Genomic DNA, 17509 nt, shown 5'->3' with positions numbered 1-17509 from the left:
TCTGGGTTCATGAGAGATAGGTCTAGTGCTTCTCACCCAGGCAAGCGGGCATCAGGCAGCAGAACAGCATAGCAAAGCATCAGAACAGCAGATGTCCAGCAGAGCACAGTCCAGCAGAGTGTCAGTCCTTAAGCAGCACAGCACTCCTTCTTCCTGGCAGAGTATCCATAGGTCCAGAAGTGTACTGAAATGGTGGTGTCAGAGATCCAATATTTATACCCAATTGCACCTTTAAAGTGGGGCAGATGCTTCTAGTAGTTTCCCTTTGAAGTCCCCATGTATCATGCCTTTCCTTTCCTGGTCGCAGACTAGTTACAGGGGGTATGCAGCTCTTAGTGTGGAGGCAGGACACAGCCTATTCAAGTGTACGTGGGGCTGTGTGAAGCTCCTTTCCTCCATCCTGCCAGTAATGGCAAACCAAGTAGACCTAAGTTATCTATTGTGTATGGCTGTCTAGGAGGAATACACAAAGTTCAACTGCCAGCTACACCCAGTCATGTGACCCAGGTACAGGTGGCAGGCACCAAGTGGCTAAGGAGAAATAAGGCCAACTTTCTAAAAGTGGTATTTCCGAAATTGTACTTTAAAATGCGATTTTACCAGAAGGTAGGATTTAAAATTTCATTCCAGAGACACCAAGCATGAAATGGTGACCAGTTCCTATTTGGAAATTACACTTATAAATTGTGATAAAGTAACTAAAATGTTATCCTCTGGTAGAGGTAGGCCTTGCACTCATGAAAATTGAATTCAAGAGTTTTTCACTACCAGGACATATACAACTTAAAATTACATGTCCTACTTTTTAAAATATATTGCACCCTGCCATCTAGGCTGTCTAAGGCCTACCCTTGGGACAGGTCGAAATGACAGTTTCAAACCGTGCACAATGAGACATGTTTAAAGTGCTACTTAAGTACTTCAGGCCCACTAGTACTACAGCACTCAGCACATGTAGTACCACTTTACTAGGGAGTTCTAAATAAATTAAATAAGACAATTGGGTATAAGCCAATTTTAGCATGTTTAGGAGGGAGAGCACAAGGACTTTAGCACTGGTTAGAGGAGGAAAAGTGTACAGAGTCCTATGCACAGCAAAAACAAGGTAAGCTAAAATTAAGGAGGAAGCCAAAAAGTTGGGGGAACGACCATTCTAAGGCTGACAGGTCTCACAATAACTTTATCACTTTAAGTAGTATGAGCAGTGCATGCTGAGAAGCATGTTGATCAAGCTATGAAGGAGAGGGGAGTACAAGCAGGTGGGAGATGGTCATATGACACAGCCATTTAGCTCCTCATTCCTTTCTACAAAAAAAGATAGAAACAATGACCCTTAATGTGGCAACATATGAGAGGATTTTGGACAAGATCTAGTCTGAAGTATGTAGATATAATAGTTCAGAAACAGATAACTTGTCACATTTAACATTGCTGTGAAACAGGTTATTGTGGACAAATATGTAGTCTCATAGAGTAAAACATCTGACCACGTGGCCAGACCAACATCGGCCAGAAACCTTTGTCATTAGATGCTAGCTTATTGATTGATATTTCTCCACGTATCAATATGGTGCAAACTTTTTTGGGGGGGAAACAAAGGTTTGTCACCATTGATCAAGACACACAGCATCTTGAAACAGGGTAGTTTATCCCCCGTTTTGTTTTCCATGTATCTTTATGATTTACCATCACAATTTATGAACTTAAAAATATTTCCACCTGAATTAGTATCGAAGTCACTATACATTTTATTGTATGCTTATGGTTTGGTTTTGCTTGATTTAACACCAATAGGACTTAAATGTGATTTGATGGAGTGAATCACTATGCTCAAAACATTTTTTAAAGATCAATATCTTTACACAGGAATATATGTGCATATTTAAGCAGGCAGACTGCAGCTGAGGAGCGGCAGAAACAAAAGCAATTCCAAAGACTGGGCAAGGTGGCAAATTTACCTCACCAATCAAGCCGGCTATGTGGCTACAGAATCCACTGTTGTGTTAATGTGATACTAAAACCAACATTTAAGTGGAAGCTCAATGATGGCATATTTGGCTGTGAGAGACACTCCTTGGCTTCTGCTTTTTCCCTTACCACCCTGGTTAACTTGGAGCTCCAAATATTAGGCTAAGGGCCTGAGTTAGGTTTCAGCAGACAGGATACTCCATCACAACAGTGACGGATATCCCGTCGGCCAATATATAAGTCCCATAATATCCTATGGGATTTATATTTCAGCAGATGGGATATTCATCACCGTTGTAAGAGAGTAATCTGTCTGCCCAAATCTAAATCAGGCCCTAAGTCCAAAAGTAAAAACCTTTACTGTGATGGCCTGCTAAGTTTACCAAGCTGCCTTTCCATCATGGTCAGACTGAAATCACAGGTATGTCTCGGTCAACTTCAAAATTAAGTTCTCATAGGCTCTTTGTCTTTTCCTGGTGCTTTTTGAATGAAAACTTTAACAATTTATGTCTTCAGTTTCCAATATCCAATGTTAATCATTTTGGTGTCTTATTGCTTATTAATGCTTTCTCTAATTTACAAAATTGGATTGTAAATTGTATTGCATTGTTTCCTTGACTATGTTTTGACCTGACTAGGATGTTTATTACATTGAGTAAGGCCCTTCTCCTCCAAATGAATATCAGATTGTCTATCAATCTTCCTACCCAATATTAAAAAAGCCTACTCACACCACTTTTGGATGACACATAATAGAAGAAAAATTAGAGCAGGAAAACAAAAGATGGGAAAAGAAATATAGTAATATATATTATAACAGTAATATATAGTAATTGCACAACCAAAGGGATGGGACAAAATTCATATTCTGTATTTTTCAAGAATAAACAACACGATTTTCAGTTCAGTTCAGTTCATAAACTTTATTCGGGTAACTTAATACCCATAAAAGCACAACATCATAACAAAAAATAAATAGCAAAATGGAGGATTGACAGTACACAATAATCAAACTTTTGTAATAATATAACTATAACATTTGACAAGTTTTTATGACAAATTAAAAAAGAACTTCATTGGTAATGAATAAATAATTAGCTGTTAATAAAACATAATATCAGCTAGCAATTACACCGAGATAGTCAATCGGGTAAAAACTCAGGGATCAGCCATAGTCTTACATGCTCTGGTGGCAATTCTCAAAAAGGTGCTTATGCGAATAATCAGCTCTTCATTAGCGAGGGAAACTAAGCATGTGTAAGCATTATCCACACTAATAGGTCTTCTCTTTTTGAAAAATGGATTTAAAAAACACTTAGTATATTTTGTGTAATACTTACAAAAAAATGTAAAATTGATTGGCCGCTTACCCCGTCACAAGGGCATGGTACATGATCAAGACTATGGTGATAGCCGAGAGGAAAACACAATGAAAATCTGACAGTTCCTACTCTAAGGCGGAGTAATAGACTCCTTTCCCAGTAGCTCATGCGCAGGGTGAGAAATATAGGTAGAGAATGATAATGCTGTTCTATTGACATGTAACTAAGAACGGAAGATTTCTTGGATTCCAGGCCAATGTTTTCTGTGTTATATAAAAAGTAAAGGGCATCTCTAAGCTCTTTTTTTGGCACGGTGTCATCTATATTTGGACTTTGGAAGATACTTTCTTTATTAACACTACACAGGCTTTGATGTACTCCCCTCAACCAAGGAATTTCCATCCCTTTCTCACACATAAGGCAGTCATTAATAATTTCTCTAGTGAGGGAGGCAGCATGGTTCTTCCATACCGATAGCCAAAAAAGGGCAGGACGGGCGCGTATAAAATCCTATATAAAATTAAGATCGAGTTCTCTGTGGCAAATGTATTGTGGGGTGCAGAATGGGATGCCCAAAAGTTTCCTGAAGAATCTATTTTCTTCCTGCTGGATGCAGGAACAATTTGCAATGCCCCAAATCTCAGCCCCGTAGGTGGCCACAGGGACGCACTGTAATTTAAAAATGTTTAAAATGGCCGGTATAGCACCAGTGGTCTTTGGACGGGGAAGACTAAGGATTGAGTTGGTGGCCTTTGAGAACTTGCTCCTGGAGTGAGCAAGATGCTCAGTCCAGGAGCCGTTTGCAGCAAAGACCAAACCAAGATAGGCAAATGTACGTGGACGTGTCAATTTCTGGCTACCCACTACAATAGAACTTAACTGTCGCTTCCCAGGACCACAGGACATTAAAAATTATTAAAATTGACACATAGGTCCAGGCTATCCATGTATTCAACAAAAGTCCGAACTAAATTACGCAGAGAGTTCGGCGTGCGGCCTATAAGGACCGCATCATCTGCGTATAATAGAACGGGGAGAGTTTTACCATTAATCATGGGGATGTCATGGGTTGAGGTTTTAAGCAGATTGTTCAGCCCATTAATGTAAATATTAAAAAGGAGGGGGGCCAAGACACAACCTAGTCTGACCCCCCTTCCTACCTTAATGGCCCCCGAGACCTCGCCACCCGTGCCGATCCGCACCTGCGCCTCTTTATGGAGGTACGCTAGGAAAAGTACCAGAGGTTCGTCCAAACCATATGCCAAAAGAATTGCCCAGAGCTTCGACCTATTAACAAGGTCGAACGCTGAGGACAAGTCCTTAAATGCCATATAGACCAGGGACTTCCGAGCAATGGTGTATTTCCCAATAACCAAATTGAGATTGAGACATTGCTCGCTGGTACCCACCTTGCTACGGAAGCCTAGCTGACAGTGCTCTAAGATACTATTTTCCTCTGTCCAGGTTAAAATGTTATTGTACAGGACTCTTCCCAATATTTTTAAGGTATTGTCAATTAGTGAGATCGGCCTATAGTTACTAGGCTGTGACCAATCTCCTTTTTTTAAAATTGGGACTATAATACTCTTGGCCCATGTATCTGGTAACATAGTGTGAGTTAAACTATTAAAGACATTTAAGAGTAGTGGGGCCCAGAAATCTGGTTTCCATTTTATTAGATCAATTGGTAACCCACCTGGGCCAGGTGCTTTGTTCCCAATGTTCTGTTGGATAGCCTCTTCTACTTCAAAAATACTTAACTCAGTGGTAGTAAAGGGGCCATAATCATATTGGTCAAGCTCTGGTTGCGGGGTAGCATAGATTTTTGAGAAATGATTTTCCCAGATCTCGCTTGAAATATTGCAACTAATGGGATTTAATAACTGACCCATCGATCGAAGCTCCCTTACTGCGGACCAAAAAATGTTGCCCTTTTTTGTGCTTGCGGCCTGGGATAAAGTTTCTCAGCGTTCATTTAAGAGGATTCCCTTCCTTTTCCAGATTACTATGTTATATTCCCTCCTTGCCGATTGTACGTCTGTGGCACATCTTGGGTTAAGTGACAGTGCCCTACGAAGATTCCTATTGGCCAATGTACACTCATGGTCGAACCATCTAGGATTGTTTCCTGACAAAGAGGCAGGTTTCGACAGGAGGGTTTTAATAGCTAGGCACAGTTTAGAGAAATCCTGAACTACCTCAATGTCAATGTGTGCAGTCTGTAGTGACAAGCAGGAATTAATAAGGTGCATATTGCCTCTAACTAATGTTTTAAAAAGTTTGCCACTGTCAACGCCCTTCCAAACTAATCTCAAATTATCAGTTGAGGGCATGAGATTTTTTGCCCCGCATTCGAAGGAAAACGCAGGCCTGGTAGCAGAGCTCAACACTATTTTAATGGGGTTATGATCCCCATAATCCATTGCAATTACTTCAGCGGCCAATAGTTGATCTTCAAGGCAGGGAGAAATAAAAATAAAATCAATGGTTGACGAGCAACCCCTTCCCCTAAATGTTGGTAATTTTTTATTAGTTGTATTAGGGCTGCTCACCAAATCCATAACGTTAGTCAGTTTGTTTGATTTTAAAAACAATGTTAACTCTACTCCCCTACGAGACGAGGGCCCACTATTACTTATTCCTTTGCCATGCGCCATGCCATTGATTGTAGCATTAAAATCTCCTCCCAAGAGAATCCCAGTAGATCCCTCCATGTTTCACTGACTATCTAAGTTGGAAATTAAATCAAAAAGCCCAATGAAGTTCCTGTTAGGAACGGAATAAAAATCATTGTTGTAAAAATTCAGCAAATATAAACAGATCCTCCTTTTAAAAAGAACAACTTGATAATTTCAACTATTTGTTGAAAGAACCTTAAGACTGCCGCCAGCAGCCACGTTCATCCCAATAAATAGCCCTCCTGATGGTCTTCCCAATTTAGGGCTGGGGGCTACTACACTAAAACAATGAAACCCTTCGATATAAAGATCATCAGTGGCCCAGGTCTCCTGGAACATGACTACATCTTGTTCCTTTACAATGCGCAACCAATCTTGGTCTCCGAGCCTGGATTGAAGGCCCGCCACGTTCCAGCTTAGGACGCTCAGGTTAGCTCCCATATTTACCATAGTTGGAACTGATTCATCATTGGAGAGTGGGAGTGCGATGTCTAAATGATCCTCCACATGGACCTGTAAATTGGTCAACAAAGGTGGTTGTCAATCCTGTGCGTCCAAATTGGAAAGTGCATGGAACCTATTGGCTGCCAAGGGTATCACGTGTATTACGTAAACAATGGGGCGACCCTGTGTCCCTCAGAACCTGGGTATAAATGATACAAAATACAGTGGTTCTGTCGGGTATATCCAAGCAATTGCTTTGTTTTGTGATTGGTTCAACAAGAAACTAAGTACATGAATCAAAAAAGGAAAACAGAACTAATCATAAGAAAAGTTGTGTTTAAGAGGACCACATGAAGAAATGACAGTATACAAATCACGATTAAATCAGATTTGTAGGGTGGCAGAATGTTCTTTATATATAAATTGCATCATTTATATCGACACCCATATCATTCTTTTTTTGCAAAGTATGGCTACCAAAGTTATAAAGATTAAAGTGAATACGTGAATCAGTGACAAAGTGACATAAGTGACACAATTAGTGCATAATATATACAAAGTGAATACAAAAGTTTTTAAATACAGAATAAAAACGGCCAGTATTTGAAAGAGCACAGTGACCCAGTTTCCACGGAAAATTCAGGTTCTATATGAAACCGAGTCTTGAACTGGTCCCAGGTACTGTCGACGTTTCAACCCTATATATGCGATCTTAAATCGTCATGCGGGTCTTCATCAGGACTTAAAATTGACAATGGCAACCTACAAGAGCAAGTAAAGTACGTGTCAAAAGCTGGTCCTAAATACTCAAATACATATGGTCCCAATACTACAAAGAATGTGGTAATGGAGATGGCCATGACTCACCTAGCCGTTGGTCTAGGATTGCCTAATATTCACACATAGTAGATCCGATGCACTCATCCAGCGGAGTTTCTAAAAATTAATTCAAACAAATTGAAACTAGGTTGATGGTATTGGATAACGTTCAATCATCAACCCGTCACCATTAATGCGAAAAAGCTCCACCAACAATTCAGGGAACTAAGAAACACGAATAACCCCTAACAAAATTAATGTACAAGCGTGAATTGCTTAAGGGTAAGACACAGTTATAAACTAACTCGAGCTCTCATCGTAGTAGAGAGAGCCGGTAATGCGTATAGATTCAGTTATTGGCAACGCAATTACCCGGGTGAAATCATCACTAACCAAGATCTAATTGAAAGACAACTCATAGAATTTAATTCAAAACCGGACCTGCAATTTGTTCAAGAAAAAACACACAGGTGCCGATCACGATCCGGTAAAAACCGGGTACGAACCGTCGGTCGGAGCGTTTTCTCCGTCCGACTCGTACCCGGTTGTAAAACTTTACAAACATGGAATTACGATTCGCACGGAAACACCATTTCCGTACAAATCGTAAAAAACACCGACCGCCGAAAATATACGTACGAATGTGAACCGGGAATGCTGCGACGTGACATCAGGACGCTGTCAGGCAGCGCTTCACGACCCAGGAAGCTGGCGCTGGGGGTACGCACCGTACATACACGGGTGTGGGTACGACTCGAACATACACAGGTGTACATACTCGGGGGGTTCGACACGTACACGGTTGTACATACACGGGGGTTCGACACGTACAGGGGTGTACATACACGGGGGGGTTCGACATTTACACATGTGTACATACACGGGGGGTTCGACTCGAACGTACGGGGGCTGGGGGGGGTTCGACTCGAATGTACGGGGGCTGGGGGGGTTTGACTCGAACGTACGGGGGCTGGGGGGGTTCGACTCGAACATACGGGGGCTGGGGGGGGTTCGACTCGAACGTACGGGGGCTGGGGGGGTGTTCGGCGTGTATGCGGGCCCATGTCTCCATGGTTGCTATGGGAGTTCGGTGCGGACGGTGTTTTTTCCATACGGTTGTAACATCGGACGCACAGGATGGATCGTAATTCCGCGGTCAGACTTCACTTTTCACATTTGTACGGTAAATCGTCCATGGACTTGTCGGACACATTTTCCGACCCGAGGACGTGTGGGGAATAATTCCCAATGCGATTCGTATGGACTTTTTACCATGCGAATCGTAATTGGCAGTTTGTACGGCACTTGTACGATTCGTACGGTAAAAAGACCGGATACGAGTCGTACGGGGAAATTTTTTACCGGATCGTGATCGGCGCCACAGTGGTGACAGGCTCAGTGTTAGATTCAAAATTGCGAAGAATAAAATCAACCACAGAATAGGGTCCTCTGTGGTTGATTTTATTCTTCGCAATTTTGAATCTAACACTGAGCCTGTCACCACTAGCCCTGGATTAGTGATGGTCTTTAACCGGGGGGTTTGTGCTGTTCAAATTGAGTTTATATGCAACAACCGCTTTCTTTACCACGATGGGAGCTCTATTTAGTCTGAACCAACTGTAGATCTGTTTCTGCATGTACTAATTTTATGAGTGGTCTTTTAACTAGCCCCAGGTCAGTGACGAGTTCATCCCGGTAATTGCGTTGCCAATAACTGAATCTATACGCATTACCGGCTCTCTCTACTACGATGAGAGCTCGAGTTAGTTGATAACTGTGTCTTACCCTTAAGCAATTCACATGTCACGCTTGTACATTAATTTATTTAGGGGTTATTCGTGTTTCTTAGTTCCCTGAATTGTTGGTGGAGCTTTTTCGCATTAATGGTGACGGGTTGATGATTGAACGTTATCCAATACAATTAACCTAGTTTCAATTTGTTTGCATTAATTTTTAGAAACTCCGCTGGATGAGTGCATCGGATCTACTATGTGTGAATATTAGGCCATCCTAGACCAACGGCTAGGTGAGTCATGGCCATCTCCATTACCACATTCTTTGTAGTATTGGGACCATATGTATTTGAGTATTTAGGACCAACTTTTGACACGTACTTTACTTGCTCTTGTAGGTTGCCATTGTCAATTTTAAGTCCTGATGAAGACCCGCATGACGATTTATGATCGCATATATAGGGTTGAATCGTCGACAGTACCTGGGACCAGTTCAAGACTCGGTTTCATATAGAACCTGAATTTTCCGTGGAAACTGGGTCATTGTGCTCTTTCAAATACTGGCCGTTTTTATTCTGTATATAAAAGCTTTTGTATTCACTTTGTATATATTATGCACTAATTGTGTCACTTATGTCACTTTGTCACTGATTCACAAATTCACTTTAATCTTTATAACTTTGGTAGCCATACTTTGCAAAAAGAGAATGATATGGGTGTCGATATAAATGATGCAATTTATATATAAAGAACATTCTGCCACCCTACAAATCTGATTTAATCGTGATTCGTACACTGTCATTTCTTCATGTGGTCCTCTTAAACACAACTTTTCTTATGATTAGTTCTGTTTTCCTTTTTTGATTAATGTACTTAGTTTCTTTTTGATCCAATCACAAAACAAAGCAATTGCTTGGATATACCCGACAGAACCACTGTATTTTGTATCAAGGGTATTACGTGAGCATCCCTAAACAATATAACTGGTGGTTTATAGAAATAACCTAAGGGGAGTGCGCAAATGTCTGTATTTTGTGAAAAAGATTGCTCTTGAGTGCTAAGTAAATGACGGACTATGTGTGGTCTACGAAAATTAAGGACAATGCAGTCACCATTGATGTTCTTATCCGAGCGGCCAACCCACCCTACTCTCATGGCCATGATAATTTCATTCATTGAAGAGGGATGGAAACCTTTATGTTTACGTAGCCAATCTGCAGATTTATTGCGGAGGTCTAACCAGGATTCCCTCTGTCCCTCGGCAAGGTTAGGAACGCCAGCCAGTACTAACACATAAGGACTAGAGGCCGGTGGCAGGCTCAACACATCTGTGTTGGGACTTAAATGTGAATCCCTAAGGTGGTCTGCAGCGACATTGTTTGGGTCAGCCACAATAGTTCCCTGCTGAGGCAGGTTACAATTAACACTGCCTGGTGTCACGTTTAGATCGCCTGGATTACATGTTTGAGATGTGCCCAAGCTCTCCCTCTGCGCGACAATAGGCAAGTTGTTTTTATTACAATGGGAAAGACTGGGATTGACGAAGGGGGTAACTTGGGGGGGGGAACAACACCCATTAATTGCGTTACAGGCCCATGTTTGTTGACCACTGATGATATAGTATTCCCTCGTCCAACTTCATCAAGAACTTTGTTCAACCTCCCACAACTTAAGTTGTCAATACGGTCCAATTGCTTACATTTCCCCCACAGCAATTCAACATTTTTGTCAATCACATCCTTGAGGGTAACCAACATAGTCTCAAGAGCTTCCGTTGCGAACCCTGTTTGTGTGGCTCCCCCCGCAACACCTATGTTGACCTCATTGCGCATAAGTTCAAAAGTAATGTCTGTCTGGGTCGCTACTGAGTTTGTACTGGCAACCACGACAATATTTGGGCTCCCAACAGGTTGGCGGCTTTTAGCGTTTTTAGAATTGGGTTTGGCAGAGGTAACATATATTTTTTTTTTAATAGGTTGAACACTTGATTTAATATTCCTTTGTACCTTATTAGCATTACCCCGAGTGTTAATACAGGGTACATCTGAAACAGACACATTAGGGGAGTCCCCAAATGGTAAAAATGGGTTGGGGGAAACAAATTCAAGCCTTGCTGGTGATATGTTTGGTATGTTCGGACAGGTTGTGTTGACATTAGCAGGACTACCCAGCGACAAACGGGATTGTAACATGGCAGGATCCAAAGACAACCGTCTTTCAGTCAAGTGAATTTCATGAGTTAAAAGCGATTCAGCCCTTCCAAGAAATGCATCCAGGGTCCCGGCTACACCTTTTAGTTTGCTCATTTTATAACATAAAGTAAAGTAGTAGCCCAATTACACAATTGTGGACCCACCACACAATAACAATAACAATGGGCAGTAAGCTGCTTCACAGTACCTTAACACGGATATCCCGGGATTAGGGGACAAGACAGCGTTGACTGCTACTGCCGGGACCAAGTAATGTGGCCCAACTCAGCCTCCTTCGGCCGCGGAAGAAATGCAGCTGCGCCTCCTGTGCAGCAAAGCAGTGTGGGACCAGTAGTCCTTCCCCTTGTGGCAAATTAACAGAGGTTCCCGCGAAACTGCGCTGTGATTTATGCGCCTCCGGACGCGGTAGAAATGCGGCAGCGCCTCCTGGCGAACGTGTGCAGCAAAGCAGTGTGGGAGCAGTAGTCCTCCCCCTCGTGGCAGATTGACAGCAGTTAAACAGGTTACTGATAAGGCTGCAGGTGCTCCTGGGAGCGAATGGGCAATATCTGGGGCATGGCTGCTGATAGTGATAGTGGTAGTTCCTCTTAACCCAAAGGCCCTGCTGGCCCTGCTGTCTCTCTGATAGCTTCTGTCTCTTCGGTCCTGCCTCCTTCTGACTCAGTGTATGTTTGCCACCTGTGATTCCTCCAGTGCCTGGGGCAGCAGGTGGCTGCAGGCGTCCCGCTTGCTGCTGCACTCCCCTCCAAGGCTCAGCAGGAGCTCTCTCAGCTCTCTCAGTGCGTGGGCAGTGATATCTGTAGATCCCTATTCACGTGGGCCACCCTCGCGCTGTGCCTGTCGTGCTCTGCTGCTGCCTTGTCAGACTCTGCACCACTTCGCGCCCTTCCACCTGCTTCCCATACGTGTCCTACCAGTCACGCCCCGGAGTCTTACTGGGTGCCTTCGGTAAACTTTTGGGCGTCTTCTAACCTGGGAGGGGAGCTGGAAGCCCGCACGTATGAGGGTCGGGTTCAGGCTCCTCGTCCTTCAGGGCGTAAGACCGGCAGTCAGCAATTCTTCTCCAGATGCTGAACACGCTGAAAATGTGGCCTCCATACACGTAAGGGCCGACCAATACAAAATGACCACAGTCGTGTCCGCCTTAAAATCGCCACTGCAATCAACCATGGAGCGAGAAACCGCACCAGTCTCTGCCGTAGTTTTCTCCAGACCGCTCATGATTTAAAAATATGAAAAAGATCACACACCCCATTATAGCCTCAGACAAATAGAAAAATATATGGTTACCAGGCTACCTTTATCAATGAACTAGGCTTTCATTTTTGACATGTGTCTTATTGTTTTCATATCATTGATATTAACTTATTTTCACCATTTCATGCTCTGAAAACAGAACGCATGTTTTACTGCAAACATACAAGTAATATGTTTTGATGAATGCGTATTAACAAAATAGATCCCTTAATACCCAAACCCATTATAAAATTAAGCCAAGAAAATACATCATTGTGCTATGGAAAAACAAAAAAGAGAGATCAACTAAAACAGCATAATCTGACTTTGCATCAAAACCTCATGTCAAATGAAACCAAATGCAAGCAACTGGCCTGTAAATCCTGTGATATGCCTAAATTTAACATGTATGTTTTACAAATCTTACATGGCTGACACATGTGTGGTTGTCTCATGCTGGAGTTTGTACCGGAGGGTGCATTACAAATGCAGATTCTATGCCGATCATTGTGGAGCAGGCCTTAGTAGAACAAGTGCCACTGCTGACACCATCAACATGACAATCTTTGTAAATCAAGGGGTGTGCCTTCTACGGTTCCTCACACAATTCAACACTGCAACGTTTCACACAGCACTACTGGAAGGATACTAATTCCAGTCTCGAATCTGTGCTTAGACCACTTAGGGCCATATTATCAAGAATAGCAATAACATTATCGCCGCTTTAGCGGCAGGAAACTACCGCTAAAGCGGTGATAAGGGGCTTGATAATATGCCCTTGTGAATTCCAATAGAAGCTCAGGTTTGATGTCGTTCACACCAGAACCTGGGCTTCTATTGGAATTCACAAGGGCATATTATCAAGCCCCTTATCGCCGCTTTAGTGGCAGTTATCTGCCGCTAAAGTGGCGATAATGTTATCGCCATTCTAGATAATATGGCCCTTATTGCGTAGGCATGCCAATTGGCTAAAAATGAAATATGTAACCACAATGAAAATCCTTAGCCCCATTTCCTTAGTCATTCAGGGATAAGGGTCTATCATCGGATCAGAAATTGAAAATAGTCTTGTTATCTATCTTTCACTTGAAAGAACACAACCCTCTCCACTAGATGCCTGGAAGGTTGTTGTCAGAGTTGGATCTCTTTTGAGGAGACAGAAACTCCAGATTAGGGAGGCATGATTCTCACTTCACGTCATTAATATGCTTGTGACACCACTAGTCATATTACACACACACATCAGGATGGACCTTGGAGATATATTCCCTAACCCCTCCCAGGTCCATACAATGATCAAGTTGGGCTTTGGGAAGGACCAAGGAGAAAAAGGGGTGCTCCAATTATTCAGAAGTTTTTAAAGCAATGAAACTAGGAAAGACATCTGCTTTATTAAGTAATGATCTTGGTAGAGTCTATCCAAGGTGGTTAAAGTGAATGTTTCAGCTCACGGAGATTGCTGCAGTAGCAATGAACCTGAATTTGGTAGTGACACTATCAGGGTAAAAAATGTTGAAGTACATGAACATTCTGTAGATATGTGCTGTACCCAGTGGAGTAGTTAAAAAAAAGGAATAGAGTTTTAACTAAAAGATTTGAGAATTTTGTAATTTTTTTAATTTTGCAACTGAAATTAATTTGCTGTATTGTTTTTTGTGTGTTTGTTTTTGTTACATAAAGGAATGCATGTAGTAGTTAGTATATAGATTGTTAAGCTGGAATTTAGATTGCCAGGTGTTCTATTATGGCTAATCTATATGCTCAGCAGTCAGGTTAACCTGATTCTATTGATGCCATGCTATTTATTCTCACTGTACATTCTAAATTCTAAGGAGTGTTCTAGTTCATTTGCTCTGCTTCTTTCTTCATGTATGGAAGCTCAAATAAAGCTCTTGCTTCACACTAATTGTAGGTTTATTGACTACCACAACTGCAAAAAGGAGAGTTCTCCCAAAAATTACCTGACTTCATATATCTGTCATGGTTCTAGTGAGATTTCAAGCAAACAAATCTGGTTCATCAAGGTATATTCTGACCCCAAGATATTGGTACATGCGGGATTTCCATGAAAGTATTTCCCTCTGTTATCAAGATCTGATTTCTCCATTCCAACCAGTAGGGGAAAAAGCAAGATTTATGTCAATTTATACAGAGAACGGATACCTCAGCAAAGGTGCTAAAGGTACGAGCAATGCAGGTATGATCTGCTGTTGCATCCTGGTTATAGATCAGAACATCATCCACATATACAAAAACACTGCTTGGGTTCCAAGTGGTAAATCCCATCCCGCATGTCCACGATGCAAAGGGACAGCCAGTGGCTATTCTGCTGAGACAAAAAAAGAGGAGGGGTAACAGGCAGCCCTGCTTCGTGCCCCTATATGTTCCTATCACCTCTGACACAAGCATGCCTGTTCTAAACTGAGCTGTTTATAGGAGATGAATCATAGCAATAAAGCACCTTCCCCACCCTATATCTCTTGAGCAGTCGAAAGAGATGTGGCAAGCTCAGGGAATCAAATACTTTTTCAAGACCAGGGGCTTGGATTAGCCTCCAGATTCTTAAACAGACCATGAATATTGAGTGAAGAATTCCTTCCTGGCACAAAGCCATTTTGTTTTGGGTGTGCCCGCTGTGGGTTGAGCAGCTGTAATCAGTCAGCTAACACAAATAGTTGAGCTGTGTTTATAGTTGAGCAGTGTTTATAGTTGAGCAGTGTTTAGGATCGTCAGGGTGCTGTATGGGGTTATGTCGGATTTGTGCACAGGCTCACACATCTCACACATCTGCATCAATATCAGAGTTAAAAGAGAAAAGAAAGTCCTATTGATTTCCAGTGGGAGTCCATCTGGGCCTGGTGTTTTGCTAGTACAAAGGACCTGAGTGCTTCCTTTATTTCCTCTTCACAAATTGGGAGGTCCAAATCTTGGTGCTGATCCCGGAGTATCGTGAGGCAAGGGAACGTCATTCTAGATTCTTGATTCTTGCGATGGGGGGTGTTCAGCAGCATAAAGGGTCATGTACTGGGCTATAAAGGCTGCTGGCCAGAGTTCCAGAATTACCTGCCTCTGCATGTGTTTTCACGGCATGTGTCACAAAATTGATACAATTCTGAATGCTTACCTCAAGCAGTCAGAAGCGCTTGGCCACAGACAGCATTGTGTTGCTACTGTCATAATGCTAACTATAATTGGGAACAGATCACATTTGAAGTCCTGATTAGAGGCCATGTTGAAACTGAGCTCGAAATAGTCTACTGTGCTATTCTAGATTGCAGCACTAAACATCTGGCCTTCCAGCAGTGAAGGCTGAAGTTTCCATGATGGGTTTGGAGAACCTAATCTTTCCCACCGCAGCAATTGTTGTGTTGCAGTAGTCAGTTTGTGTAAACTGCGAGCTTATGGAGGAGATGCCAACAATCCTGTCAAGCAGTGCATAAAGATTTTGGGTAATCTTGTACAAAGAGAATACTTTCAAGACCCCATGGTGCTGTCTCAAAAGTCCAAACGACCATTGGTGTAGTCATAGGGCTAAGTGTTTAGTACTGTGCTCAGTCGGTACTTGAGGGAGGGGGGGAACAACCTGTACAGAGTAGTAGTTAGCATGCCATTGAAGTTGCCACTGAGTATCCATGGGACATTCAGCCACTGCACCAATACCCACAGACAAGTGATCTCAGAAAGTGGCTTGTTCGAAGTTAGGGGTGAATTTGCTTACCAGCACAAGTAGCCTACCATCGAGATTCTCCTCTACCAAGACATATCTCCACTCTTAACCTGTGATTGATGACCAAAGCAGAAAGGGATCCCCAACCCTTATCCAGATCAGTGTGCCTTGGAAGTAGGCTGAGTAATTTGTAGAGAACACCTAGCACCACAATCGTCTATGCTGTAAAGCTTGCTCCGGCTCAAACAAGTGCGGTTCCACCAGGAAAGCAATTTGTGTCCCGCTGCACCTCACAGTGGAATAGTATAGTGTTTATTAGCAGACTGCATTTCCCTGATGTTCCATGTGAGGAAGCTGCAGTCAGTTAGCGACATAGTTAGGGTGGTGTATGGAGAAGGTGATGTGCATTAGTTTACACTATGTAGAAATAGCTTGTGCTATGTAATGACAAAGAGTCCCCACTGGTATAAGGAGTAGGACCTGGGTCAGCCTGCAAAAAAGTAACAAGAATACAAAGGGCAGAGGACAAAATGCCCTCCTTCGAAAGTGGATGCAAATACTATGCATCCAATTGCGTAGGTGTGGATCTTTCTGGAGAAGCTATTGTACAATCCCTTTTTAAGGAGGGATGCCTTTGTATCATGATGCTAAGCTTGAGGTAGCAGGTAGTGTTGGGGAGCTACTGCTGACTGGGCCTAGTTGGAAAATATGAGATTAAATTGTAAAAATATTATTTGCCCTGGGCTTCCATCCCTACTGGGGTAGGGGACAAGGACTGGATAGGCATTCATCAGGCCCTGAGTATTATTCTGAGCCCCAATAAAGTAGGTCAGTAGACAAAACATTACAGTAAGTCATCAGCAATTTGGGGCGTAACATCCAAGCAGGAACTTTGCGATACTGCAGAATCATCCTCGCTCATAGACATAGAGCCATAGGTGCAAAGGGACACCGCTGCCTCCAAAGCAGATCACCCATTGTTAGAAATGGGGGTCTCTAGTTGGCAAGGGTTTGACCTTTGTCCAAGTAGGGACCCTTCCTTCTAGCCACAATAATGGAGTTACACTCCTAAATTAACCCCAGCTCAGCCCCTTGGTAGCTTGGCATGAGCAGTCAGGCTTATCTTAGAGGCAGTCTGTAAAGCATTTGCACATAACCAACAGTAATACAGTGTAAGCCCTACAAAAGGACACCAGACCAATTTAGAAAAATATCTAATATTTTTATATACTCAAGACAAGCCCAAAAACGATAAAACTCCACAATACAGTACTTAGAAATCTTCAGTTATCAAAGTAACCTTGAAATACAGTTCCTTTAAGTTGATAGCTCCGTCCGGGTCTATCACGGCATCATGAACAAACAAATCCAAACAGTTCTGGCTGACGATGTCGGAAAGACCCGCAAAACAGTACCTATAGAAATGCAG

This window comes from Triturus cristatus, chromosome 8 (assembly GCF_964204655.1).
Source record: "Triturus cristatus chromosome 8, aTriCri1.1, whole genome shotgun sequence".
Lineage (NCBI taxonomy): Eukaryota > Metazoa > Chordata > Amphibia > Caudata > Salamandridae > Triturus > Triturus cristatus.
Note: the sequence above shows the minus strand (reverse complement) of the source record.